Below are 27,557 nucleotides of genomic sequence, written 5' to 3'. Positions count from 1 at the left end.
GAGATCACCATCCCAACTGTGAAGCACGGGGGTGGCAGCATCATGTTGTGGGGGTGTTTTTCTGCAGGAGGGAATGATGCACTTCACAAAATAGATGGCATCATGAGGAAAGAACATTATGTAGAAATATTGAAGCAACATCTCAAGATATCAGCCAGGAAGTTAAAGCTTGGGCACAAATGGGTCTTCCAGATGGACAATGATCCTAAGCATACCGCCAGATTAGTTACAAAGTGGCTTCAGGACAACAAAGTCAATGTTTTGGAGTGGCCATCACAAAGCCCTGATCTCAATCCTGTAGAAAATTTGTGGGCAGAGTTGAAAAGGTGTGTCCAAAACATTTGACCCAAGTCACATAGTTTAAAGACAATGCTATCTAAAACTAAGGAAATGTCTGTAAACTTCTGACTTTGAAGAAAGTAATAAAAGATTCTTTAAAAATTTCTCTCTCGTTATTCTGGCATTTAGCAAATAGAAATAATTTTGCAATCCTGAGTGATCTAAAAAAGGAAAAGTTTCATCTGACTTAATGTCAGACAGCGAGAAAAAAAGTGTTATGTGTCTTTTTATACATAAAAACTTCTGCTTTGAACTGTATATACGCTATTTTTTTGCTGAATGTACAGCATACTTGCTTAACTCCCACAGTCTGTCTCTGTCTCAGTTTCAGACATAGTTCCTTTACCGACAGACAACCGTAACCATCGCACTCTGGTTCCTCCTGGTCTGCAGAGCTGAAGAGCACCAGGGTGATGTTTAATCCTCTGCAGATTGTGTTCCTTTCAAAGAAAAAAAGGGAGAAAGGGAGGGAGGGAGGGAGAGAGTTTATGATTAAACACATTTCTGCTTCGTCATACAGCAAACTTTCAAATTTGTGGTGCACATTTTCAGAGCCCTGAGGATGCTACACAAGACATATTCCCTGTTACTTTACATACATAAGAGTCATGTTAAGCTGTGCAGATTCAAGAAAGTGCAACAAGTGTGAATCTGGCAAGTTTTGGGAAGACTGCAAGGAGATTTAAAACAACAGACCAAATATACACAGTAAAGGAAAGATAAACAGTGGAATTTTGTTTGATCTACGTTGATCCAAGGTAAACAGAGTATGAAATTAGAAATGGAAGCACAACAAATCTGAGAACAAATTTTTGTTGTTGTTGCATTTAGTTGCTTAATACAGTAAAATCAGTACCAGCAGAAGCCACAAAAAGAAAATAATGGCACCCACTTAATGCCAACATAAACTGTACCAGCAGTCAGAGGTCAAAGATCTAACTTTCTTGTTTTGCGTTTATAACTATTCCTCTCCAATAATCCAGCCAGTGTGCTTTCCCTCGGCTATCCTGTTTACATGGTTGTCATAACGTGTCTACACTTGACTTTTCTGTGATTCTTGTCACTTCCTCGGTGCATTTACATGCACTGGTGCATGTCATTAACTTTGTGTCCTCTCTGCACTATATCTTACGCTTTGTCCTCTTTCTGTCTTTACCTCTCTGCAGGTATTTCTTGCTCTGGAGCTTCTAACCTGTGTCTTCTGCTTCCATTAATCTGTTCGGTGTTTCTCTTACTTGTTGTTTGCCTCCCTCCCGTCTGTTGGGACTACTTTCCCTATTAACTGCCTCGAGCAAAGGGCGATAATACATGGAAGAGCACCTACATTGCGGCTGGTCTACGGAGCATGAGCCGGCAGGCTAAACTGCAAACGCAATGAGATATCATATAACCAGTTAATCACACATTACATTATTCCAAGGTTTAAACCCTTTTTACTCAGGCTTCCTGCCTCAAAACACATCCAACTGTGACTCCCTTGTTCTTTGCAAATACAGCAGCAGTTGGGAAGAATTTTACTTGGATTTATTTTTAAATCATTACCCTAAAACTACAACATTGTAAACTGACAAGTTGATCTGAGCGTGTGATTTAATTTCATGGAATTTATACACACAGATAAACATCTAGCAAGTTGATTCGAGTGTGGATGGAAAGTGATAAATTCTTTTGAAGCCAAGAAACATGAAAAAAGGAAAAACATAATGATTCCCCGTTTCATAGCTACATATTATTACATTACAGAAACTTTGTTTTTTCACCCCTCAGAACTGTCATCAAATTTTTGACCATTTACAAACAGTAAATTATAATTAAATAATTTGCTAATATATAAATATAAATAAATTCAGACACAACTAAAGACACAATCATCCTGTAAAGCGTCTTTGGAATTTTTACAAGAAAATAATTTTTTGGGGGGTTATCATCAAAACAACAACAACAAAAAAAATGATGTTGAAATATTTCAAATAAATAACAGTTAAGGCTTCTGTATAGTGACACAATAAATTTGTTTTCAGGATTTTTAAAATATACACGATAATGTGTGTATAAATACAGATTGTCGTAAAGCTTGAATCAACAGGTTTCTTCACTCGTCATACACTCAAAGTTGCGTTTTGCAGATTTAGCAAGAATGTAAACAACAATATGCAAAGTTCAAATCAATTTAGTTAATATCAACCATTAAAAAATAAATGCCAACAAAAAATAACACATTTCAGAGTAAAAGGATTTTAAAAAGAAAAAAAAAGCAGAGAAGGACAGACTACATTCTCTATATTAATCTTAACTTGATCTTGAGGTGACTTGCTTTGGGTGTGTGTGTGTAGTTTGTTTTTTTTGTGTGAAGCCTAAATTAAGACTTGTGAAATGTAATCCCCTTAAAACTTCACAGACGACAAATAAGTGCTCTTGAAAAGGCTGTGTGCTCGTGGAAAACACCAGTGAATCATCAGGAGGGAATTCTCAATAATTTTCAGTTTATTTCCTGAATCCCACAAAGACGATGCTCTTCTGATTCAGTTGGCTGTATTACTGGTTTTCTTTGTGTGTGCGTTCTCTTTTTCTTTATCCCTTTCACTGTATAGAAAAGGTATAAATCTGCCACGCCAGCGTAATCAGTCATGCAAAGTTCAGGGAAGGAGGAAGTAGAAAATGCCTCCTTTAACTGCCAAGGACGGTTTTCAATCCAAAGCGTTGACACACTTAACTAAAGCCCAATTTAGAGAAATAAGAAAGAAGAATGTGGCAGCACACTCAGCCTAAACCATATCTTACCTCTTTTATTCCTACTTGTATGCTAGTTGGGAGGCTAATTCGCACATTTACTGCAGTAGTGGGTATTTATGGGAGCAGTTCGAGTTGGATGTAAAATAAATGACAGTGTGTGTGTAAATGGAAATGAAGGAACGTGCAAAACACTGCAGCATTGTGGCTCCCTGATGTGTTTTCAATTGTTGTTTTTTTTTTTTTTTTTTTCAACAATGGAACAAAGTGGAACAAACTTCCTACATAGAAAATGATCAGTTAGCGTTTTTCCTTAACCCGTCTGAACCTTAGGTTTGAAAGGCATGTTATCTTTAAAAAACAAACAAAAAAACCCACCTAATTTATCAGAGCCAGAAACTGTAAAAGCGGAAAGAATTGCCAGATTTTCAACTTTCAGGCAGACTTTAAAAGAAACATGTGTGATGTGTAGTTTTGTTGAGGCAATTAACCAAATCTACACTTAAAATCATCATTATAATAATATTTAATTTAAAAAAAAAACAACCTTTATTGTACATGTCTTATTTAAAAAAATAGGTCGCTATTGAAAATGAGAACCAATGCTCAATCAACTTACCTGGTAAAGAAAAGGTAAAATTAAAAAAAAAAAAAAAAAAAAAAAATCAAGTTTGCTCTACTCTGATTCTGTAAAAAAAAAAAAAAAAGTAAAAAATTTTTTGATTCTTACGCAACAGAAAAGCCATGACTGACACATGACAATAAATCACAGACTATTTAGCTGAACTGGATTGAGCTGTAGGCAGTGTTTACACAGAGTAGATAGGACAAAAATACAAAAACAAGTAATGACAGTAATATCTGTAGTATGTGGAGTCAAAATCTGTGGGTAGTTGGGAAAATCGTGGACATATTTTTAATTTATTTATTTATTTATTTTTTTTACAATTTTTTGTGAAATAATCAAAGATTAACTCTCTCTCTCTCTTTTTTTAAAAAAAAATATTTATTTAAAAAAAAAAAAAAAAAGATTTATGGCAGTACAACTGTAGTATAATTGCACAGAAGACATGTTCACGTTCTCTATACTTCTAGTCATGGCTGTGCCGTTTCCATAGAGGCACAGAAATGTACAATGCAGTCAAAAATGAGTCCACAGTAAGTGAAAACGCCCAGAAACTGATATATTGGATAATGCTACAGAAGCCTTATACTGCCTGGTGTGACACTCACAAGCCCATTGTACAAGACTGTTCTCCTTATATGGACGAGCTAAGATGGCAGCTAGCACCTCACATGCAAAAACCACAATCGAGCGCAGCGACGTGGGGTGGAGGGGGGAGCATTAGCGAGTGTGTATGATAATGTATTTGGTGAATCAAAGGGAGAGAAGTCTGGTGCTTTCCACCTGGCGAGTGAAAACATTTTACTTGACTTGTGCTAATGTAAACGACACCCCAGCCTCAGTCAGGAGATCAGCCCGAGCTGGTTGTTTTTTTTTTTTTTTTTATTAGTTGTGAAATGACAGAATTGTACATGCGACGCTACTTCCCTTCACACATACACACCGCAGCAACCAGCAGGGTAAAACTCGAGGCGGCTCGGTATTTCCCTAAGTTTTTCTCTCTCGTGATGCTGACTGATAACTCAGCCCTGTTACTAGGACGGTAACTGCAACTGCACTGCAATAAGGGATGTTGTGTCAAAACTCCATGATTTTCAACAAAAACTACACAGTGTGTTGTTTAGCAAAGTCACTGTGGGAAAATTTTCATTCAAAGTCTTCCTGAATTTTACACGATGTCACATGAGCACTGCTGCTGCTGTCCAATGTGTTTGATGGCCTGCATGAAACCTAAATAGTGGTTGTAAATGGACAACAAACAAGCCAGTATGTGTATGTTTGTGGGTATGTCATCTTGCAACAACAGGTTATTTTATTTGACACTTGTTTATATTAAAAACAATGTATTTGGTGTCGAGTGACTGCTTTAATCTCATTTATTATATACTTTTATTATAAATATTACACGTTTCATTTCATTATATAACTGCGGTTACACCTTAAAAAGATCACTGCCAATTTTACAAGTCAGTCAGTTAAACTAGTAACAGGTTAAATTATATTTATACACAACTAATATACAACAGCAGGCGTATTGTAAACCACAATACGTTTTTTATCAACACAATGGGAACGTATGCTAATTAATGGTGGTTTGCCAACATATTTTATTAATTTTTCACCATAATATCCATGTTAATAATATAATAACTGGTTATAGCTTCTAAAATATGGTTAATTTTCTTTTGTGGTTATGTTAACACACTCAAATTACTTGGTTAAGGTTAGAGAGAGATCACAGTCTGGTTAAACACAGAAAGAATTTAGCATTATTATTATTATTATTTATGAACATTTAGCTGCAATCGTTCAACCCTTAAAGTTGCCTCAAAAGTCAAGTCGGAAAAAAGAAATGGCTCAAGTGTATCTAAAATTCTTGTCCTTAACCAGAAATCTTTAACAGAAATGCTAAATGGCAAACTTGGTAAAGAGAAGGTACTTGAATTGGCCAATTTGTCACTTCAAACCTGGTAGTAAATTCTATAAACTTCACTGTATTGTTGCAAAATAGCCTTTTTTTTAATGTTTGCATATAAACTGACTTAACTGAGAACATAAAGGGTCGTACGCATCTAAAGTTGGAACGCTATCCTTCTGTGTAGCAAACATGTCCGAGGTGAACATCTTCTAGCAAGAGTTCCAAATAAAAAAATTAAAAGAGGAAAATGAAATACAGTGAAACCACCTGCATGGCATAATCAGTTCAAGTTCATAAAGGTTGGCTCACTGATCTATAATCTGCAGTCAAAGAGGCTGGCAGGTAAATCAGATCATTATCGGAGTGTGTGAAAGGTTTCTGCTCTTCCAGTTTGTTTTTTTCTCAGTGTTGCACGTTGAGTGTGTTGATTCTAAGTCTGTCTGTCTGTCAGTCAGTGTGTTTGTCTTGGCTGCACACCATCGACAGCAGATCTTTTAAACACCTGACACCTGATTGATGTATGACATTTTTTTTAAGTGGATCAAACCCAAACAGAAATGTTTGACTGTAAGTCACTGGAAGCTGGTTGCTTTTCCAAACAATAGAAACTATTGCTGCCACACATTCAGCTGTTGCCTTTTCCTGCTTCCTGCTCTTCTGTTTGAAAACACAGAACAGATCTTTTTTTGTCTTTTACTTAAAACTACAAACGATCTCAAATTATATTCAAAATATAATTTCCAAATGCAGATTGTAGCTTCTGAGTGGACAAAGAGCTTTACCAATTACCTATTTCATGTTTAAAGTGCTGCTATATTTAACAACTACTCTATAATTTTCTTTAGTTTCTTAAGTTTAATAGCTTTTCATTTTATGACCAACTAACTGTTATTTTACAGATTTTTCCTGTTTCGGTAAATAAAATTACAGAAAAGAAGTATACATCGTATGCTTATTTAAATACATAAATAAATTAGCCAAGACTGTAAATAACAAGTACATCAGAAATCTATATTTTTGCAAATGGTATTTTGTTTTATTTCAAAATCTCACGATTTTTACTGTATTTAAATCAGCAAATAATGTCATTACTTTACAGATATTTGACATTATTTGAAGTAAAAATTATACATAAGAAGGATTGAAAAATGGTAAATAAACATTTATACATTATTACAGATTTTCCCTGTTTTGCTAAATTAGAGATGGCATCAAGTAAAGTCACAGAAAAAAAAAATGTAAATATCAATTTACACGCTGACAAAAAAAAGGTAAAAACTGTACATAATGTTCAAATAAAAAACTTGTACTTTTGCAATTTGTATTGTTTTTTTTCCCATGTGTGTGGCCATAAAACGATAGTTTTATTGTATTTAAATGGTTTTACTATATTAAAATCATCATTTTACAGATATTTGCTATTATTTTAACAGTCTATATATTTTTTCTTTTATTTTACTCATTTATGTATTTATTTATTTGACACTTTTTAACAGTTTAACATTTCTAACATTTTTTTTGTTTTTCAAACGTGCTTTTTTTTTTCTTTTTCTGGCACCCTTGCTGCCAAATTGTCTTTATTTTTTTTAAACAAGATTTAAAAAATTTTATTTATTTTTTTGTGTATGCAATTAATATGCTTTGTCCTGAGACAAGGTTTGCTGCATTATGACTCTGCCTTGGAAACTGTCACACAGTATTCAAGAATGATTTTTTCCCCGCAGTCACGTCATATAAACAGACTCTAAATAGTTTACGTTACTGCTTGATATTGGCAGCGGCTACATTTGCACTGGTTAACAAATGCAACCAGATACAAGCAAATAATGTACTGTTTGTTGACACTTTTGGAGTTCTATCCACCCAGTGGGGACAAATTAGGCCTGTTAGAAACTCACAAAATGAAATGATATCCATCCGGCGTGGACTTACATGTCAACATGTTTGTCTCACTGCTTGTAATTACTGCCTGAATGAGGCGGAGATTCTTTTTTGGATTACTTTTGCATTTCCTCGCAATAACTTTTGCTTTGCTTCACAACGCATTCCTTCTGATCCACTGGGAAAAGCTGGAATTTATATTGACCCCGTGTTGTGCATTATGCAGTAGCTGCTGCTGGATGTGCCCATAGTGGGAGGTCATCTCAAGGCTGCTCAGATGGGTCAAGTCTGCAGCATAGCAGATGGAAAGATGACTGACCGAGGCTGAGTGAGGCGGACTGTAGCTTTGATTGTGACCTGATGCCATGGGGTGACCTAGTTGTGACTGTGATTGTGCTTGTAGCTTGGGTGTGTGCTGGTTATTCTGGTTGTGACATTTAGCGCTACATGCAGTAGTTGTGTGTGTGTGTGTGTGTGGCAGTGGCCGTGTTGATGGACTATAACACAACATAGATTCAAAAAAACAGTGCAGTGAGTCAAAGCACCATAGATCAATCCGCAGCTGCAGAACAATAAGCATCTATCAGCTTCACACACAGCAGCCTGGAGGAGCAGCTGCAGCTGCCTCTCACAACCAGCAGCTGGTTACTGTCAGCGATGCTCGTTCTAAAATGGGTAATGAGTAATAAATGTATCACGTGAAGCGGCACACCGCCGTCCCGTGTTCTCTGTAACTGGCAGTGCGTTTTAACATGTACCAACGATTCACGCGAATCAGAAGGAAAGCAAAACTGAATGATTTCCAAAATAAAAAATGAAGAAAAAAAATCCCCATCATGACCTCTCAGGGCCTCAGTAGAATGTGATGTAAACAGAGCATCAATATTCCTCATGACTCAGTTGAATTTTATGCCGTTATCAAAAGAAAATCTAATAAAAACGATTAGAAACGCACTGAAAATGGCAAATAAAGATAAATTATTTTATGACCACACCTCATTCCAAAGTTCAGTGCCAAACAGACTCATACTGGCCCATGCGCTGCTCTTTACTTATCGATTGGAAAAAGCTCAAAACACCACTTGTGTTGCTCAAATGGGAGTTTGATAGTCTCTGACAAATTCAGCACTTAAAAAAGCCCTTTGCATACACGCTGTCTTTCAACGCAGAGTCACCATCTGTCAATCAAACATTTCTCCTGGTTGTGCTTTTCCCCGTTTCCGCGTAGCTTTGACAAACCACAAGTTCTAACACCTGTCACAATCCTGGATGCCCGTGAACCAAATCATCTCAGATTAACATGAAAGACAAGCTCACTTGAAACAGAGGTGATGTAATATCCACAAAGGGTGCATGTTGGTACTATTCATCTGCTTCAACAACACACACGTATTTAAAAACTCTGCTTCAGCATTTGTTGGGTTTCTTTGGTGTTCTGTTAGGGTGAGTTTGAATTTACACAAAACACAGCAATTGATCTGACGAGTGCCACCACAACTGTAAAGCTTAGAGGTGAACTTTACAAGACAAGTTGCAGTTTTGGTGAGTTACCGCGCTGAGTAACAGCTGTAAAAGTTTTAGCGCAGAACATTAAGATAGCAAAGTCAGGCTGAAATTCATGGTTGTATCTTATTGGACATGTGTGTGAAATTTGGTCATAATTAATGCATAAATTACTGAGTTATGGCCAGAAATGGGCTTGGTGAGGTGACAATGACCTCAAACAACCAAATTCCCATTTTAAGACATTTCCTCACATCTTTAAAGAGCAGGACATGCAGAACATACGCATCTACGCACAACCTGCCAGATTTCAAAGGCTCCTGGAGTATTTCTGTCATTTAGGGACCACACGAGTATCACTGAGGAGGAGTATTATAGGACGCTGAAGAGAGAATAGGTGGACTTACTGTCAGAATAGACGACTGCATCAATATTGTGACCCTGTGGGACCTCGGGACTTTCTTTTCTTTGCTGAGGAGGAGCAGCTGGTCAAAGAATAAACTGTAGATCACAAGTTTTCCCACTAACAGGAAGGATGGAGTCAACAAATGAAGATGAAAAAAAGATTAAAGGTGGTTTTACAATACAAAAGCAAAGCAGGGCAAGTGCGGACTTATTCCCCACTCTTCAGAGTGTTGATATAAAATGGGCGCAAACCTGCAGCTTCTGGGTCGAGGCGACACCTGTTTCATTGTCCTGGGTCAAATTATGCTGTCCTCCAAAGATAGATCACTCACTCCTGCCAAATTAAACAAGATGCTCATGAGAACTGTATGAAATGTGTACCTAGTGCCCGACAGTAACCAGTTTTGAATAAATTTACTTGCAATCTTGACGGAATGTGTTGACTTATCTTTTTTTCTTACCCAATCATTATATTGTATTTCAGCCTTTTCATTGTGAGATTTATTACATTAAATCAAGATCAAATAATTGCACAAGACGACGGCCTTGTGCACCATAAAGTTGAAGAGAGCAATGTTATCTCTGTATTTCGAATTCATTTCCTCATCAAAATCAAACAAGCTAATGTTGGTTTTGAGAAACACATGACATGTGGCTTTTATCTGTGAAACAAGCAATTTTCTTTTTCTCAAACCTCTACAGTTCCTCCTTTATTCTACATTATAATCACCAATACAACCTAATTACTCACAGAAACAAAGGTCGAAACAAACTACTGTTCTGTTTATGCCACAAACACACTGCGTTCCTGTTTGTATTTGGATATTTTATAAACCCTCCAGATGAAAACACGAGCCAAACATAACACCAGGCAATGAACCCCGGGAGGTGGATGTTCAGGTTTAGAGGCGTCAGTTTGTGTGACTTAGTGTCAGCAGGAAACGTCTGGTGCTGGACACAGACCAAAAAACATGCAGAAGACATGCATGCATGCTGGCAGCAAAATGTGTGCGCGGAGTCACGAAAGCAGTAATAAGTGACGTTCGGTAAGGAGCAATTAACAAGTTAAGGCGAAGGACATCGATCTGATCTGTGCTACTAGCAGCTTGATTTATAGCTTTATGACTGGATTTCTACTTTGGATTAAAAGACACAATGAACGGCTCATGGATGTCAAAAGGTGAAGAGGGAGACTTGGAATTTTCACATTTGAATCCCTGAAGAAGTCTGTCAGCTCCCACTGTCAGCGTCTTTCCAATTTATGACTCACCTAATTACTACTCGTGATCTAAGAAGCACCAAAACAAAAAATCATTTTCAGCAAAGCTACTTGTTAGTTTCATACTGACTCATATTGAAAGCCAATACACTCATAGTCACACACATTACAAAACCCTGATAACTCACACCTGGACGTATCCTCAGGAAAATATTTGCTCCATAAAATTTGGTACAAAGCCAAGCCGAAGCGGCTGATGACGAACAGATTTAGGAATTAAAGAATTATATAAATTCTTCAGTTCTCATTTAAAACTTAGCTCTATGACATCCGGATGTATGATTTTTTTAAATCACGTTACACAGAATTAACAATATTTACTGCTTTTTTCCAGACAATCTGTAACAATGCTGTGGTATTTGTTGTTCTAATTCATGAGTGCGACATGTTTCGGTAGGGGCTCTGGGCAAATGCTTGGTTGTTGCACTGCTCCTGCAGAAGCTGCCACTTTCATTCTGACACAGCTGAAAACAATAGCAGGAAGCAGAATGCGGCAGTCGGCCATGAAATCGGACGTCTTATCTCAGTGATCCATGCCATGGTTTCAACAGCTACGACTAAAAAAAGAAGTAGAATTATCATTTGAATAAAGCTAGGTGCAAGATCTGGGATGTTGTCTCCGTGGGAACCTACTCAGAGAAAACTGAATCCTGCAACCCGACATCTCAGTTTCTGTAAATACAGTTGACATTTGGGGTCAGTGATGTGTAGAAACAGGAACATTGTCATGGAGTCAGGTAATTTACAATTATTTTCAGCCTATATTTGTGGACATTTTTTCAAATTGGCCTCATTGAAAGGATGCAGAAACAGCTCCTGTGAGCAATGTACTCAGGAATGTGGATGGACACCAGAAATAACACGCCTGTTCTTTGGAAACACAAGTCAAACTGGAGATGGAAACACATGTAATGTCTGTGTGAGTCAAATCTGTATGAGCGGTGTGTCGCTGCGCTGCTTTTCCAAATAAAAAAAAAAACAACAATTCACAGTTACTGCTGGCCAAAAATGAAGGAGCAAATTATTCCTCTTGGTATTTTTAATGAGCCGAGTTCACACTGGTACATGCAGCCTCCATGGAACAGCCACATGTTCACACTCTTTAGTATGACACGCACAAAAGCTTCTCCAACCTGCTTCAGTTTTATACGACACCAAGACAACTGCTACACACAACCTGAAGAAGACACAACCTAACACAGTGTTCAAACCCCACTTGTCTATTGTGTAGCAAAGCAGTGCAGATGGTGACTGACTGATGCATGTTTTCCTGCTGAATTCAAGCTGGTGCACCAACGACAAACTGACTATTCAGAAGCTTCAGAGATCATCAGAGTCACACGAAACTTCTTGGTCTGTTGGCTTGTTACTCCTGATTCCTGCTGTATTTGGACTTTAAAGGGACCCACTGCTAGTATTTGGTCAAGTAATTTAAATATTTTTCATTCACACGAAAAGCATCCTCAAATTTAGACAGTAAGTTTCAAAAATGTAAAATGAACAACTTCAGACTCTATGGATAAAGAAACTTTATAACAATGTTTAAATACATTAAGCTTCATGACTACTTCAATCTTGTAAAAAAAACAAAAAACAAAACAGAAAACAATTAAACAGAGGCCTGTTGCACAATTAAAAATTAATTTGCAATTAGTAAATTCAGGTTTAATAACAAAATAACAAAAAAATAAGTGCATTTAATCATCATGGAGATGCACCAAATTAAAACAAATAAATGAATAAGAGATACACATGTGTGCTGTCAGGACCTAATAAGTATAAAAGAAGGTGGTGATGCTGGGAACATGTGATGGAATAAAATCTCAGGGCCACCAGGAGTTGGAACATTTGCTGATACAGCTGCATTTCTTTCGCTGCCTTGTTTGACAGTTGGTCTGAGCTTCCTGTTTAGCTCCAGAAGAGTTTCCTTGCTGAACCAGTTTTTGGAGAGAAATTCATTAGCATCATAAAAGTGAATTGAGTTCATCTCTTAACATTCTACAAGGGTTATTTTTGCTTTATCCATCTCAGAGAGGAAGCCATCTTATAAAACCTAAGAAACCTCAATTATCAGATTTTACATTTTAAAATTTGGTGCAACAGCATCAAATGTAATCTGGGATTAGAGCATGAAAAATTAAAAAGAGAGGCTTACACTTAATTTTTCTTCATCTGAAGATAGTTTTAAAGTTTGGTGCAACACAATTTAACCCTATTCAGGACTTTTGGTTTAGGTGACAGGTATTGTTTTGTTTTTTTAAATTTTATTTTTGAAGATTTATTTATTTTTTTTAATATAAAAAGAGGGACATTTGTCATGCATTTTCAACCAAAAATACATCAACTTGTCAGAAAATGTATTTAACAATATGAAAGTCTATAATGGAAACCAATAAACATATTGCACATAATCTTTGTCTGGGTCCAGTGGACAACGAAAGACCTTCTATGTGTGGCAACATGAAAGTCCTGAATAGGGTTAAAGCTATACCGTGATTTAATCTGGTTTTAAAATGCAACTTTTTCGGTGCAATCCAACATAAGTCTACTCATCACCAGGCCAAAAGGAGATTTTAAAAAAACTATAAGAAAACTACACATTTTAACTTTCACTTGATCAAAACTACAGAGGGCTATTAAAAGTCTTCGAACACAAGTTATCACACAAACATGTTATCGAACCTCTTCTTATAATTCTCAACTGCAGCTCCAATGAATTTAACAAACAATAGTGAAGCACAACATTTCCGATTTAATCGTAGTTGTAGTTGCCGTGTGAATGTGCTGCGCTGGGATAATTAAGAATATTGTTTTTGTTTCCACTCAGTCTCTTTACATGACATCACATGTCCCGCCACCACCAACAGTTGAACACTGATACTGGATCATTAAAGTAGAAGCTTAAGTCAGTGGAAAATAAATGCACTGATGCCAGCTGATGCAGAACAACAGGTGAATCATTCGTCAATAAACTCAACTATATTCAGATTGGTATTTAGCAGCATGTGTGGACTTGAGCACTTAAAAGCTGAATAAAAGAAAAGGCCCTTTGATCACTTTATGGATTATTGGTTTCTGTATGAGTGTTTGTGTGTCTGGCAGCGATAGAGAGAGGAAAGCGCAAAAGAGAGACTAGGTGTGTTTGTGTGTGAGAGAGTGAAAGATAGTAATAATATTAGTCTGCTGATTTACTGGAAATGCCAGGGCTGTTACAGAGAAGAGGATGCCGTCAACTAGCAGGATACCACACACTGTAGAAAAAATATGAGCTGCATCGCCTCAACTTCATCAAAACCATTTAAAATGAGGTTTAACTAATTGCACTATAGCACTCTCGTTTGGCCAGGTAGGTCAAATTGTGAGGACAGATAAAGAGAGAAAGCAGTATCATGTGGACTTAATAAGTATGAGTATGAATAAGGGCTTTTCAAAAATCCAGACTAATCTGTAAAATCTGCACAGTACTAATATCCATTTCTACTTTAATTCTTTGTCTTTTTTTGTGAATGGAACAGAGGTCAAAGACTCTGCAGAGTTATAAAAACCCAAGGGACCCAAATACGAACATGCCGTTACAAACAAGCTTTTTTGGCGAACGTCACAGCAGGATGCACTGATAAAGGTCCCTGATGGAAATTCTCCTGAACCAGCAGGCTGAACCCACCACTGCGGGGGGGAAAAAAAAACAACCCCCCAAAAAAACCAACACAATTTTAATAGATTTTTTGTCTCCCTAAATGAGCATATACTTGATAAATTTATTTTATTTCATTTAACTGGTTTTTCGTTTGAGTGTAGAATTTTATTACAGTATATTTACCGTGTCTATTCATTGAAGCATTTTATATCTATGATAAGCTTCACAAATAAAGTTCTTTCCGTGACAATATCTTGTCCCAGTGTCACAACATTCCCATTTTTTTAAAGTTTTAAATCTGAGTTCAATGTAAGTTTTTAGTTTGTACTCTTTTTGCGTTCCTGCTACAAAATAATCAAGACTTGTTTTAAAAGATGTGTGTCAGTGAAAGTTGAGAGAGGATTCAACTTGCTGGCATGAGATGACGCAGATCCCCTTACGGACTGTGTTCATGCTCGATAAGAGGCTAACTGATGTTGGCAAACATCACACCATTTTGATCCAAGTTGTAAAAAAAAAAACAAGAAAAAAGATAAAACAAAAAGAAAGAAGAAAATCCTGCTTTTTTTGAGCAAAAAAAAAAAAAAGAGGCTTCACTACCAGCGGCATATCAGAAGCTTTTTGAAAACACAACAAATCATCTATAAACGCTTTTCATCAAAATTGCTGAGCAGGGTGGAGGTTTTATCACTGTGACCATTTGGTTAGCAAAAGTGAAGCACTACGTGCTTACTTCATGTTTCCATGGAAGTTGGCATTACGCAATATCAAGATTTGTTGTAGTGGATAAATATTCAGCACGTGTACTTTGTACTCTAATATTTTCATTTCATGTAGTTTCAGACGTTAACTTCACTACACTGAAGAAGAATCTTAGAGGAGTGCACATTGGACGTCCACCTGGGCCAAGCACAACAGTAAAATGCTGATTACAATACTATTAGACGCACAAGGAGCCAATTATTTGCAGTTAAGTAATATTACTGTTTGTACGATACATTTTGAGAATAGTAAAAACATACAGTACTTTTTTTTTAAAGCATTCATCCAACTTGGAAGATTTCCCCTTTTATTGCTTTTCAATATTGAGTTGTGGTCAATTTTTTATTTTTATTTTTTTGACAAGAATTTACCCACGCAAAATGTCAAAGTGAAAACAAATTCGGGCAGAGTAATGCCAATTAAAAGTTAATTAAAGGAATAAAACAGAATAGAGGTGATTGCACAAGTATCCATCCCCTTCAGGTCAGTATTTAGCAGATACACCTTTGGCTGCAAATGTAGCACTGAGCCTGTGTGAATATGCTCTCACTAGCCTTGTACATCTGGACATTACAATATTTCCACATAATTCTTTGCAAAGCTGTCACATTCCACAGGGATTTTGAACCCTTTTCAAATCCAGCCACTAATTGTCAGTTGGATCGATGTCTGAACTCTGACCCAGATCCTCCAGCTGTATGCTTCTAGACATCTAGACTGCACCGTGTTTCCAAGTATTACTTATACTGCATTAATTTTACCCTCTACCTTTACTTGAACTCCAAGGTTGCCGCCGAAAAGTATCCCCACATCATGATGCTGCCACCACCATGCTTTAGTGTTTGGTTTGCAAACACAGCGTCTCGTCTGATGGCTAAAAACTTAACTGGTGTTTCGTGAGAGCAAAGAATCTACTTCAAATTGACTTCAGAGTCTCCCACATGCCATGTTGGTGAACTCTGGTTGAAACTTTATATCAGGCTTTTTCAACAGTGAGTATCTCTTTGCCACTCTTCCACAAAGCTTTGATTAGTTAAAGACAGGTAACATTTGCTACGTGCACAGTCTCTCCTATCTCAGTTGCTGAAGCCAACTCCTTCAGAGGAGTCATAGGTGTCTTGACGTCCATCGGCAGTCTCTTTCTTTGCTCAGTCACACATTTTTTGTGGACGGCCCCATGTCTTCCACTACCTAATGATGGATTTAATTTTACCCTAAGGGATAGTCAGTGGCTGTGAAATGACCTACGCTTTTCAATGACATTTTTATGAAGGTGTACAGTGTAATTATGGCCAAGAGTAGTGATTCACCAGGGACCGGACCTTCTAGATACGTCTGTTTTTATTCTACAGTCATTGAGTCTCATGCAATCTCCATTTTACTGATTGCATACCTTCTAGCACTATCTGTGTTTAATTAGGTTAGACACTTTAAAGAGGGTCAACAATTATGCAATCACATATTTTAAATTTTTAATTAACTGACATTAATTTGTAAAAATGCATTTTCATTTTTGACATGAAAGAGTAATTTTTTTTTTGTTAAATTCTTGACAAAAAAAAAAACCCAAAACAAAACTAATTTAAATACAATTCAATGCTGAAAAGCAACAAAAAGGGAAAACTTCCAAGGAGGGAGAACACTTTTGATCTGTACAATTGTGTAAGTATCATTTTCGGTGAAGAATTTGAAGTTTCGATGAGTTGTGTTTCCACTGTGGTATTGCCTTGGTTTTTTTTTTTCTCCTTTTTTAAACCAAAGAAAAGGATCTGAATCAGGAACATTGCTCCACCGCTGTTTCAAAACACACTCCGAGAGCTGGACACTGACCTCATTCATGCAAATGTTTGTGTTAAATATAATCAAATCCTGTTTAACTGCAATACTTCAGCAAACAGGAGTAACCTGTTTTCCAAAAAAACAAATGATGCACAAGAGCATCCATGTGTACATGTGGCTGAGCAGGAGTGGGTGTATATTATAGGCGTGGGTGAGACTAATAAAAAGATACAAACAGGGAGAGGGAGGGTGAAAGAAAGTGAGACACGCAGAGAGAGTAAGTCACCTGACTTACTGAAAACACCAAAGCCATTTTTCTGTCAGCTTAGTGGGACATGGCTGGTTGTTTGTTAGATGTCTTGCTTTCTTAGCTAGAGCTGGCTCATTTACCGGAAAGACCAGAAGCCTTTCTCTTGCGCTCTCTCTCTCTCTGTTTTACACACAAACACATGCACAGGAAGGGTGGATGCCATGCAGGGTGGCACAGTGCCCACACCGAGTAGCAAAACAAATGTGGGTCAAATCAGGCAGCAGGTTGGTATTAATCAGTCATAAAATACAATTTTGAGTGAAGAATCATTCGTCACCTCACACAGAACGACGTTAAAAATAAAACTGTGCTCCTTAGATAATAATGTGACTCAAACATATCTTGTTATTTATGAATGAGTCATCTTGCCACAACTGCCTTTAGCCAAAAACACTTAACATTATATAAATATCTCAATGCAAGTGCACACACACATAAACACACACATGCTGCATTTTGCCGAAACAACTGATGCTCTTCATTTGCTTTGGTCATCTGGTAATCACACGTGGCTCATTTAATTCGTTACTTTACTGCAATACAGCCCGTGCCAGTGAATTACCACAAATACGGTGTTCTGCTGTGCTGTAGTAATCTGGCTGTTTTGAATAATGACACCCGCCCACAGAATCGCTACAGTTTTTGTGTTGAGATTTTTTTTTTTTCAGTCTAGTCAATGCCATACAATTAATGTGTCTAAAAACATCTGGCAGTGATTTCAAGAGAGCCCGTGTGAACTGCGCCAAAGGCCGAAGAAGGCTGGAAATGTTCAGTCTGCAGAGGTGGAAGAACTAACAAGCCTGTGATTGATACAAGTCATTTTGAATTTCTGTATGGATGCAGCAGCGTGTAACCTGTCTGGGGTGATTACCGGGCATTCCTGGGTCTCTCAAGCCACATTTTGAACAGAATTTATCACCTCAAGGGGCTAAAAACAAAAAGAAACACCTTCTGTACTCCTTGGAGATTATATAATTCATCATCTGACACTAACATGGCTTACATGCGACAACTAAAACATACATTACACTCAATGTAGATATGTGTCACAAAGGAAAACGGTCATCTAATACGCAGACCCCTCTCAAAGCCGACAGCACTGCAAACAGCCGCTCCAGCCCTTCCCAACTATGTGGTTTGTCTGTTGTTTAACAGAGTTGAGACACTCTTTGTCCGTTGAGGTGGGAAACATTAACCCACACGAGACCTGCCCTTCTTTCCCAACATTTTAAGTCAGACGTGTTTGAGAGAATCTGCCGTTTCAGTGTTGACATAAAATTGTATGCTGATATTAGAAGTGAGTCAACATGAGCAGAGGTCAAGAATCCTTCAGCAGAGGACGCAGTACAGTCTCGCTAGATGTAAAACACATAAATACAGCCTTAAAGTGCAGCATTGGCCTCTTTTTTTAATACCTCATAATGTGTTTTCATATTAAGACAACGTCATTAGATAAACAACCTTTGCTTGCGTGAGAGCCTGTGTGCATTTACCTTAGATGAACTATCAATAGTCTTGCCATCTGCTGTGGGTGTGTCCACAGGTGAAGTGGACTGTGAAGCCATGGAAACAACAACAAACGTAAACAGCAAGAGGAAAACAAAGAGCGGTATGGCTAAACATGCAGGCTGCAGGACCTGCTTGTTTTTCACAAGCATACCATAGATTTTTAATGATGTCTTTTCAAAAGCAGACATTCATACTCAAGTCTTTGTGCTTCAGGAGGTTTGATTGTTGCGACTAATCTCAACCTCTGGCCACAAACCAGGAAGACGACTGGAAAATGCACTCAGCAGATATTCGTCGCAGCATTTCCTTATTGCCAACACCCAGTATGGAGAAACGGTGGTTAGCATGAAGAGAGCTATTTTTTTAATTTAGATTTTTAAAGCAAGGGAAGCTTATGATATTGCATCGCCATTCTTTGATTGGCGGTGCAAGGAACAGCATGCATGGCATCATCTTTAAGTGAATCAGTAATGATTGCCCACATGCACAATAGCCTGATTTTGCACAATACTGCTGATGATGAAGATACAAAAATGTAGAAAGCCATGGTGAAAACAGCAGACGTTGATATTTCAAAGACCTTCCAAGAGTTCACAAATCATGCCATAAAGTTTCTAAACTTCACATTACCCCTTATAAATGTGCATGTGATTAATAGAACCCCTATAAACTTTAAAAACATCCACCCATCGTGATAGCACTGCGGCCTCATGTGTAAAATGCTCAGCCCAAAACTCCCAGATGTAAATGTCAAAGGTCATGCATGCAGCCTGACAGTTAAATCTGACAGACATGAAGCAATGCTCTACATACCGCAGCCACCTTTTAATTTTTACAGATAAGAGCAATAAAAGTGCAAAAACAATAGATGCAATAAAAACAAACAAACCATGAAACTGCTGAGTCAGCTGCTTTGCAGGCGTGTGACCTGCTCAAAGCTGCCGGCCCGATTTCTTATAAATCACATGACTTGAGAGAAAGAAGTTCTCTGCAGTTCTGCAGTACGACCAGGAGGTGGTGCTGCTCACAGGGGAAGCCGAGGCATTTCTAAGAAATGCCGTCTAACGTTGGGAAATCGAAACTTAACCAGCTCTCACAATCCTTTCCAATCTAGTTCCGGCAGAACTGCCCCGGAGCATTTTTCTGCCTTTTTGCAGAGGAGCAGCTCTGTCAGAAGTCACAGTAACACTACAGGAACACATGCATAAAGTGTGGCTGTGGCTTTCTTAAGAGGGTCAGTTTTTTCTGTATAATCAGAGGAATCAGCTAGTTTTGAGTGAACTGCTCGTTGTGGAATTAAAATTCTGCAGAAGAGAGGAGCTGAGTTCCCTCCCTGCCTATCAGATTTGGATTAAATTGTGCTTGCAAACAATTCCCTGAGTCTGTTTTAGACTCCTCATAGTGAAAGATGAGTGAGGTACGAGGCATCACAGCCGCTTGCAGAGGAAGAAAAGCAGTTATTTGCTTAGTTGCTAGGATGCTATAAAAAAAATACAAATAACACCGTCTTTATAAAGGACTTCCACTCTACAAAAGTCCACTGCCTTACTGGATTATTTAGAATTCCAATGGGGTTTGTCTAATCTTTGATCGTTATCAAGCTCGGTGCCGAGACACTAACTGTAACAATGCCCTGTGATGCAACTTATTTTCCTGTAAAAGTCTTTGCATTTACCATCATTGATTCACATATTACTTAATATATCAGTAAACATCATATCAAATGACCTCATAATGCGCATTACCATGGTTAAGCCCGTCTTGTGTTTGTGTTTCTAAGGGACTACCACACATCAACAGCTTGCGGTTTGTTACTTTTGCAGTCCTGGTGTTCGCTGAACAGGTAGTGGTCAGAGGGTGAACCCTTTGTGAACCTACTGGGATAAAAACTCATGGCCTGCACCACAGAGTTAAGGTGACATTTACAACTTTGTGTTTAAAAAGTCACACAAAGTTGTAAATGTCACTTTCTCAGTCCTTCTTTACATCACAAACTTAAAATACAGAAAAAAACAAAACAACCACTTGCTTCCCTAACTTGCTTCTGTAAATGTAATACTAAAGGTTGCAGCAGTGCAACGATGTGAATTGCCCCAGAAGTCTGTTGGTTTCTGTGGTAACCTGCTCATCTAATCCATTCACCGATGAAAACTGATAAAGGAAGTACCCAACTGCAAAGCAGATTCTACGAAACAAGATGAAGGCATGCCAAGACTCAAATCTTCATGCGCTGTGACACATACACAAAAATATCTTATGGTTATCTGGTCCGATTGTGTTTTGGGGCTGAGGTTTTGCTCAGTGTTGGTATGGGGAAGTTTTTGTGTGACAAAGGTCCCTGCAGCTCTCTTATGTAAAGACCCGACAAGGCCGCCTGGGTTCAAAGTATGTCGTGTGTAACTGCCCCAGAAAAAAAAACAAACTATTTCCTGTTTTTACTGTAAGACGCCTGCTCAGGGTGCTTTGAGGTGACCGTAGCTCTACGCTAAACTGCTGAGGTCTAGTCCTCTGCATGCTCACGTACACACATGGGAAGTCCAAAAATAAGTGAACAAATAAACCAGCTGAGTACTCAGGCAGTTATTAACAGAAACTCAATACTTCCTTTTCACAGGCCATAAATACAACAGGAGTATTAAGTTCACTTTGATCATATTCAGAGCTTTGGCGCCCTCTATGGGTGACTCATGACATGACATGTCCCAAAATCTTGGCAAAGGGTGACCTCTGGTGTTCATTCATGAAATTTAACGTTTCAATGTTGAAGCCGTTTATGAGGTATATGGCACAAAAAGCATTTAAATCATTGAGTCAAATAAATTAAGCGACATTTTAAGTAAATAAAAACAAGTATCAGCGTATAGCTAACAGTGTTAAATTACTCTAGTGGTACTATTAACTAACATGGCAGTAGTAATGTAATGTGATATGTATTACATGGCAGGTCTTAATAAGACATCCATGTGCCAATCCCATAGCAATAATGTCACAGCTGCTGGGACACCAAGGCTCAGGACAGTCTTATCTAATTAGTCATAAATATAGAATAATAATGTTTTCTTCATAAACGTTTAGTTGTAGCATTCATCTAAATCCCTAAATCAGTCCCTAAGGTATCACATAAATGCAATGGAGTAAAAATTTGCAATGTTCACCACAACGGAAACACTGGATCAAAATGAAAGTACTTCCAATTTGTACTAAAGTCCAGTAAATATACTTAGTTTTCACCACTGGAGTGAGGATGACAGTATTTTTTTTTTAAAGTTGTTGTCTGCTTTACTACAGTGATGTTGTTGTTGTTTTTACAACAACAACAACAACAACAACAACAACAAAAAACAAAACATCAAGTTCATCACTGTGCTCATGTACAAATCGATGGCATTTGAGAATTTTGCATTACATGGTATTTCTAGCGTAATTCTAACCTTCATTTTCCACCATTTACTAACTATTATCTCGTCACTAATCCATTATCCTACAAAGAACGCCATTCCAAGGATTTTACAAAGTAACAAAACCTTTGTAATTTATATAAATCATTTACGGTGTTGGAAAGTACCTTTCTTCAAATACAGTACTGAAGAACAACGTGGACGTACTTGTATTTGAATCTTTTCATTTTATGTTACTTTATACTTCCACTCCACTACATTTCATTGAGAAATACTTTCTACTTGACTACATTTGTCTGGTAGCTTTACACACTTTAAAGATGAACATTTCATACAATGGATAAAATAGCAAGTGTTTAAAATACAACAAATTGTTAAATATTAAACCAGTGTTTTGCAAACCTTTTGGCTTCTGATGTCTTAACAAAAACAGTACATATTCGGGGTAATGTTTCAGGAGTCTACAAATTGATAACAGCTCCACCAAATACTTTCCCTCATGTTTAACTAGTCCTTTTTTTGGGCCTTTCATTCTCAGAGAGAAATGAGTTTCCCTCTCACATAAATGTTCAGATGAACCAATATCTCACCAAAACCAAAGATTGACAGACAAAGCTGAAAAACTGAAAACACATTTGCATGTAGGAACTCCCTTTTTTTCTTCTTAATTCTCCTATTAATCATCTCATAACCCTCAGTTTTGTCTGTGACAAAAGTTCAACTATCTCCACATCAGTAACCTGCTGCTTTACTGTCGGGTCCTTCCATATGAAATCAACCAGTTTCTGAGGATTTTCCCAGGTCACTTGCTCAGATTCCTCTGAAAAAAAAAATCACAGTTGCTCCTATGTCAAAATTATGGACAAACATTTTGGCAAACTAGCCTCTCAGATCATCTTCTGACATTAATAACTCATAAAGGATGCCATATGGAGCTTTGAAACGGTTCATCCTGGGCCAACTTTTCCTATAGAATGTAAAATGTAATCCGATCTGTTGTGTTGTCTTAATTTGTCTTCCTAAAGGCTCTAAAATGCCCAAAAATTGGGTTGTTAAAAAAAGACATCCTCTGTTTTGGTCCCTCGTTTGAAAAGCATAATAGATAAAGCACTCGGCATTGTTTCCTCTCATTTATGAGGCGTTAGACCATGTTTATGCAGTAACCATGAACATTAGTACAATAGGAGTTTAAGAATAGATTTTCAAAATGTGGTTGATTTTCAAATTTCATGAATTTTGATCATTTTCATGCCCTGATTTGACCATGTGGGCGGTTCACCATCATTTTCATATTTCTACCATGTGTTCTTATAGATCTGAAGATGATCTGACCCAAATATGGTTTTGTTGTTGAGCCCCCTTTAAGAGTTATGATTTTTTTTTTTGCGTATATCTAGTGTACACTGAAGATGATAACAGTGCCGCAGATATAGTTAAACAGAATACTGCAAGATAAAGAAGGTTCATTATAAACTGAAAACATTGATTATCTGTAGTTTGAATATTACAATAGTTTTATAGGAAAGCTTTTGCAGATATCAGATCATGTAATCAGATGAAATCAATAGGTTTCAGTCAGGAATTTTTCAAACAAGTCTTAAAAGTTGAAGTCCAACGTCAGCGTCTACCAGGAGATTTTAGAACACTTCATGCCTCCATCTGCTGGCAAGTCTTATGGATATGCTGATTTTCTATTTTCTAAATAAACAAAACAAAACGGATTTCTACATGTATCTGTTTCTCTGGATAAATGTGACATAGAACTACATTATGTTCTACTTGCTGTTGATGCTGTGCAAACGCTGATGGTTCCGGTTTAAAAGAAGTACAGCTCTGAAGGTAATTATTCTAAACGATAAGGATTCATGTGATGGAATCATATTGTTGTCGTTTCAAACGGCTCAAGATAATAGAAATGTATTGATGTCGTTTGTTAACACTGGAAGCTGCTGCTTGGTTTAACTACAACTACTTCCAGCACATACTGAGGTTTTACTGTTGATTCTTCTGCAACTGTGTGTCATATAATGTTTGGTTGACTTCATACGTCAAAGAAAGCATGGCGGTACCTTTGTTTTAAAAAAAAAGGCATAACTCTTAAAGGAGGCTCAGCAACAAAACCATATTTGGGTCAGATCATCTTCAGATCTACAGGAACACATGGTAAAAATATGAAAATGATGCTGAACTCAATGGTCAAATCAGGGCATGAAAATGGAAGAATTTCATGAAATTTGAAAATCAAGCACATTTCAAAAAATGTATTCTTAAGCTCCCATCGTACTAATGTTCATGGTTACTGCATAAACATGGTCTAACACCTCATAAATGAGAGGAAAACAATTCTGAGTGCTTTATCTATCATGCTTTTTAAATGAGGAATTGTAACAGAGGGTGTCTTTTTTTAACAATCGAATTTTGGGGCATTTTTAGAGCCTTGTAGGAAGACAAATAAAGACAATACACCAGATCTGATTACATTCTACAGGAAAAGTTAGTCTAAGCCGAACAGTTTCAAAGCTCCATATGGCATCCTGTGTGAGTTATTAATATCGGAAGATGGTCTGAGAGGCCCGTTTGCCAGAACTCATAAAATTAACAAAAAATTCAAAGGGTTGTAATTTCAAAACCAGCAGAGATGAAGACCTAATGTTTGGGATTTCTCCATAATTCTGGCATCAGAGTACCTGTGATTTTTTTTTTTTCCGGAGGAATCTGACTTGGGAAAATCTGGTTGATTTGATATGGAATGACCCTGTTAATAATCTAATGATGTCATATATTATGATATATCAGTCAGAAGGACCAAACTTTTACTTACTTTAATACTTGGCTGCTAATACTTAAACAGGAGTTTTACTTAAGCAGGACCTTTATCTTGTAATGTATTATTTTTTACATTGCTGCACTGGTACTTTCACTGATGTAAAGGATTCAAATATTTCTTCCACCACTGAATGTATTCATACCCTCCCATTAAAGAAGGAAAAAAATCATCTGTCACTGAATTAAGATGAAATTGACAAAAGTAATAATAAATAAAAATGTAATGAAAATCATGACATTGCTTTTGAATTGTGGTTCAACAGAAACATAAAACAACAACAACAACAACAACAACAAGCATGATGGGACCTATAAACTAATATTTTGCTGAACAACCCTTTGAGACAATCACTGCAATCAAGTGTTTTCTGTAACTCTCAATCAGACTTCTGCACCTGTTGACAGGTATTTTGATTTTGGCCCACTGCTCATCAGCAAAGTGCTCTAATTTGCCTGGGACTGGTTTTTTTTGTTTGTTTGTTTGTTTTTTTAAAATTATTCTTTTCAACCACAATTCAAATGCAATGCTTATTTCACTAAATTATAATTTAGCAAATTTTTTTATTTATTATTACTTTTTTCAGTTTCTGGTTATTTGAGTGACTATTGAGAATTTTGCCTTTTCTTTAATAAAAGGGTATGAATACGCTGCTGGGACGACTGTACATTATTACTATGTTGCTTCCACATTTATTCATCCATCACAGTCGTAATTCAACACTAGAGCCTGATAATGCCACTTACAGGGTCCACTGTTCTGTCATATTATTATTTGTATAAAAACAGATATAACAGACCACGATAATAGAATAAATATCTATGCACAGTAACAATAGAAAGTCAAAATAAGGTCTCAAACACAAACAGCTGACCATAACATGTCCAGTGCAGTTATAGGACAGGCCTGACACACTAACAATAAAGATAAGGAAGTTCTCCTGGAGAAAAATCACACTGTTTTGGAGATGTGTTTTGACCGGGAGGGTTAAAAATCATGTTAAATATGGGCCATTTGGCGACATCTAGCGGTCATTTATGATACAGCATTTAAAGGACATTTGCCAAATTGTGTTAAGAAACACTGACTCAGGGAGCAGCCATTTAAACAAAGAGACTGTGCAATAATGGACTTTCCTTTTTCTTAAAAAAAGAAAAAAGAAAAAAAAGAAAGAAATAAAAGACAGTATGAAGCCACTGTTGTCACCTGAATAATCTAAAAATAAAAATAAAAAGGCACAAAAAACACTCTAGATTAAATCTGTGGTTGCTAATAATCTGTGAAAATCTGTAAAACATGTAGGAAATATTGTTCTTTCTCTAATTTTTACATTCAGAAGTAAATGTGCATAAAATAACAAACTGTAAGGTCTGTATGTGATCAAAACAACAACATTTAAGCCTACAAATGTCGACTAACATACGTTATATACAGTGAAATGTTAAAAAACAAAGTTCATGATAGGTATCAAGAAAAACAAATGGAAAAAGAAATTAGATCTTTAACCTTTATACTGAACTGCAATCACATTTTCGCGTCCTTTCTGCTACTTTCACTTTTGGATTTTGCACTAAAAATGTATTTAAAATGAAGAAAAGCACTAATACTTTATATACAGATATATATAAAAAAGGCTGTGTAGTTTAAACAAATTCAGCTTCGTGCAGCCTTTCAGAACACGTCAGCGCCTGAAGCAGAAATCTCAGCCACCATCGCCATCAGGGCGGACAGGACGAGCGCCTCCACACAGAAAAACACTGACGAACAAAGAGTCAAAACTCACCTTCACTTGCGCTTCCATCTTATTATTCCATATCGAGCTTTTTCTGCTGAAGTAAATCCATCCAGAGGCGCCTTAAAACTCGGATAAGTTGGACAAAGGAGCAAACGGTTTGCTTTAAGGCCAGCGTATGGTTTCACTTTTACTTCAGTCTACCCTTTCACTTCACATGAAACCGCCAGCAGTAACTCCCCTTCACAGCTGCTGGGGTTTTTTTTTTCTACAGCTCATTTCCTCCTCAACACAAATAGAAGCTTCAATACAAACAAATATATTTGTCATGAGATTTTTTTTTCTTTTTTAAAATCTGCAATAAGATATTTATATTTATTTTCAAATTTAAACCCTCTGGTCAGACCTGAAATCCAGCTGACGTGCTGGAGGACCTTCCATGGGAACAGGTGATGCCTTTTTATATGACTTCCCCTCAAACCACAACAGTGCTTATTATAGCGCAACCCCGGATGCTGAGGTAAATGCATATTGCTGCTGCTTTCCTTGGAACTGAAACTGTTGCTGCAAGAAACCACATGTGGTGGTGTTTGGGCGTATTAGATCAAAAAGCACTGATGAAAGCATTTCTATTTAATTCATCTGTTTTTTCATATCTGCGATGTTCAGTTTGGTCCTAGTTGCACAATCTAAATGTGCTAAACTGAAGGCTTAATGTCAAAAAATTATATTTTTGTGGAGAACCTCTAGGGGAATTAATATGGAGTTACAAATGAGGTTTTCCTTTGTTAAAAAAACAAAACAAAAAACAATCAAGAAAGTAATAATAATTAGGTTTTTCCTTACCGTACTGTTAACATAGTGGTTTATTTTTGTCACTACTACTACTCACTTTCTCTACTACTTAAATTAAAATGTAACTGAGT

General features: G+C 37.0%; 1 long non-coding RNA gene across 1 annotated transcript; it reads right to left on the bottom strand.

Moving 5' to 3' along the window:
• Positions 1-606: 606 nt before the first annotated feature.
• LOC103361803 (uncharacterized) lies at positions 607-26,921 on the bottom strand. The gene is made up of 2 exons (XR_520423.1): positions 26,683-26,921; positions 607-779 (listed from the first exon to the last, which is right to left on the bottom strand). It is a non-coding gene; the product is annotated as an uncharacterized LOC103361803 (long non-coding RNA).
• Positions 26,922-27,557: the final 636 nt, after the last annotated feature.

Source organism: Stegastes partitus, unplaced genomic scaffold (assembly GCF_000690725.1).
Source record: "Stegastes partitus isolate 25-593 unplaced genomic scaffold, Stegastes_partitus-1.0.2 Scaffold534, whole genome shotgun sequence".
Taxonomy (NCBI): domain Eukaryota; kingdom Metazoa; phylum Chordata; class Actinopteri; family Pomacentridae; genus Stegastes; species Stegastes partitus.
Note: the sequence above shows the minus strand (reverse complement) of the source record. Positions and strands in the feature narration are given on the sequence as shown.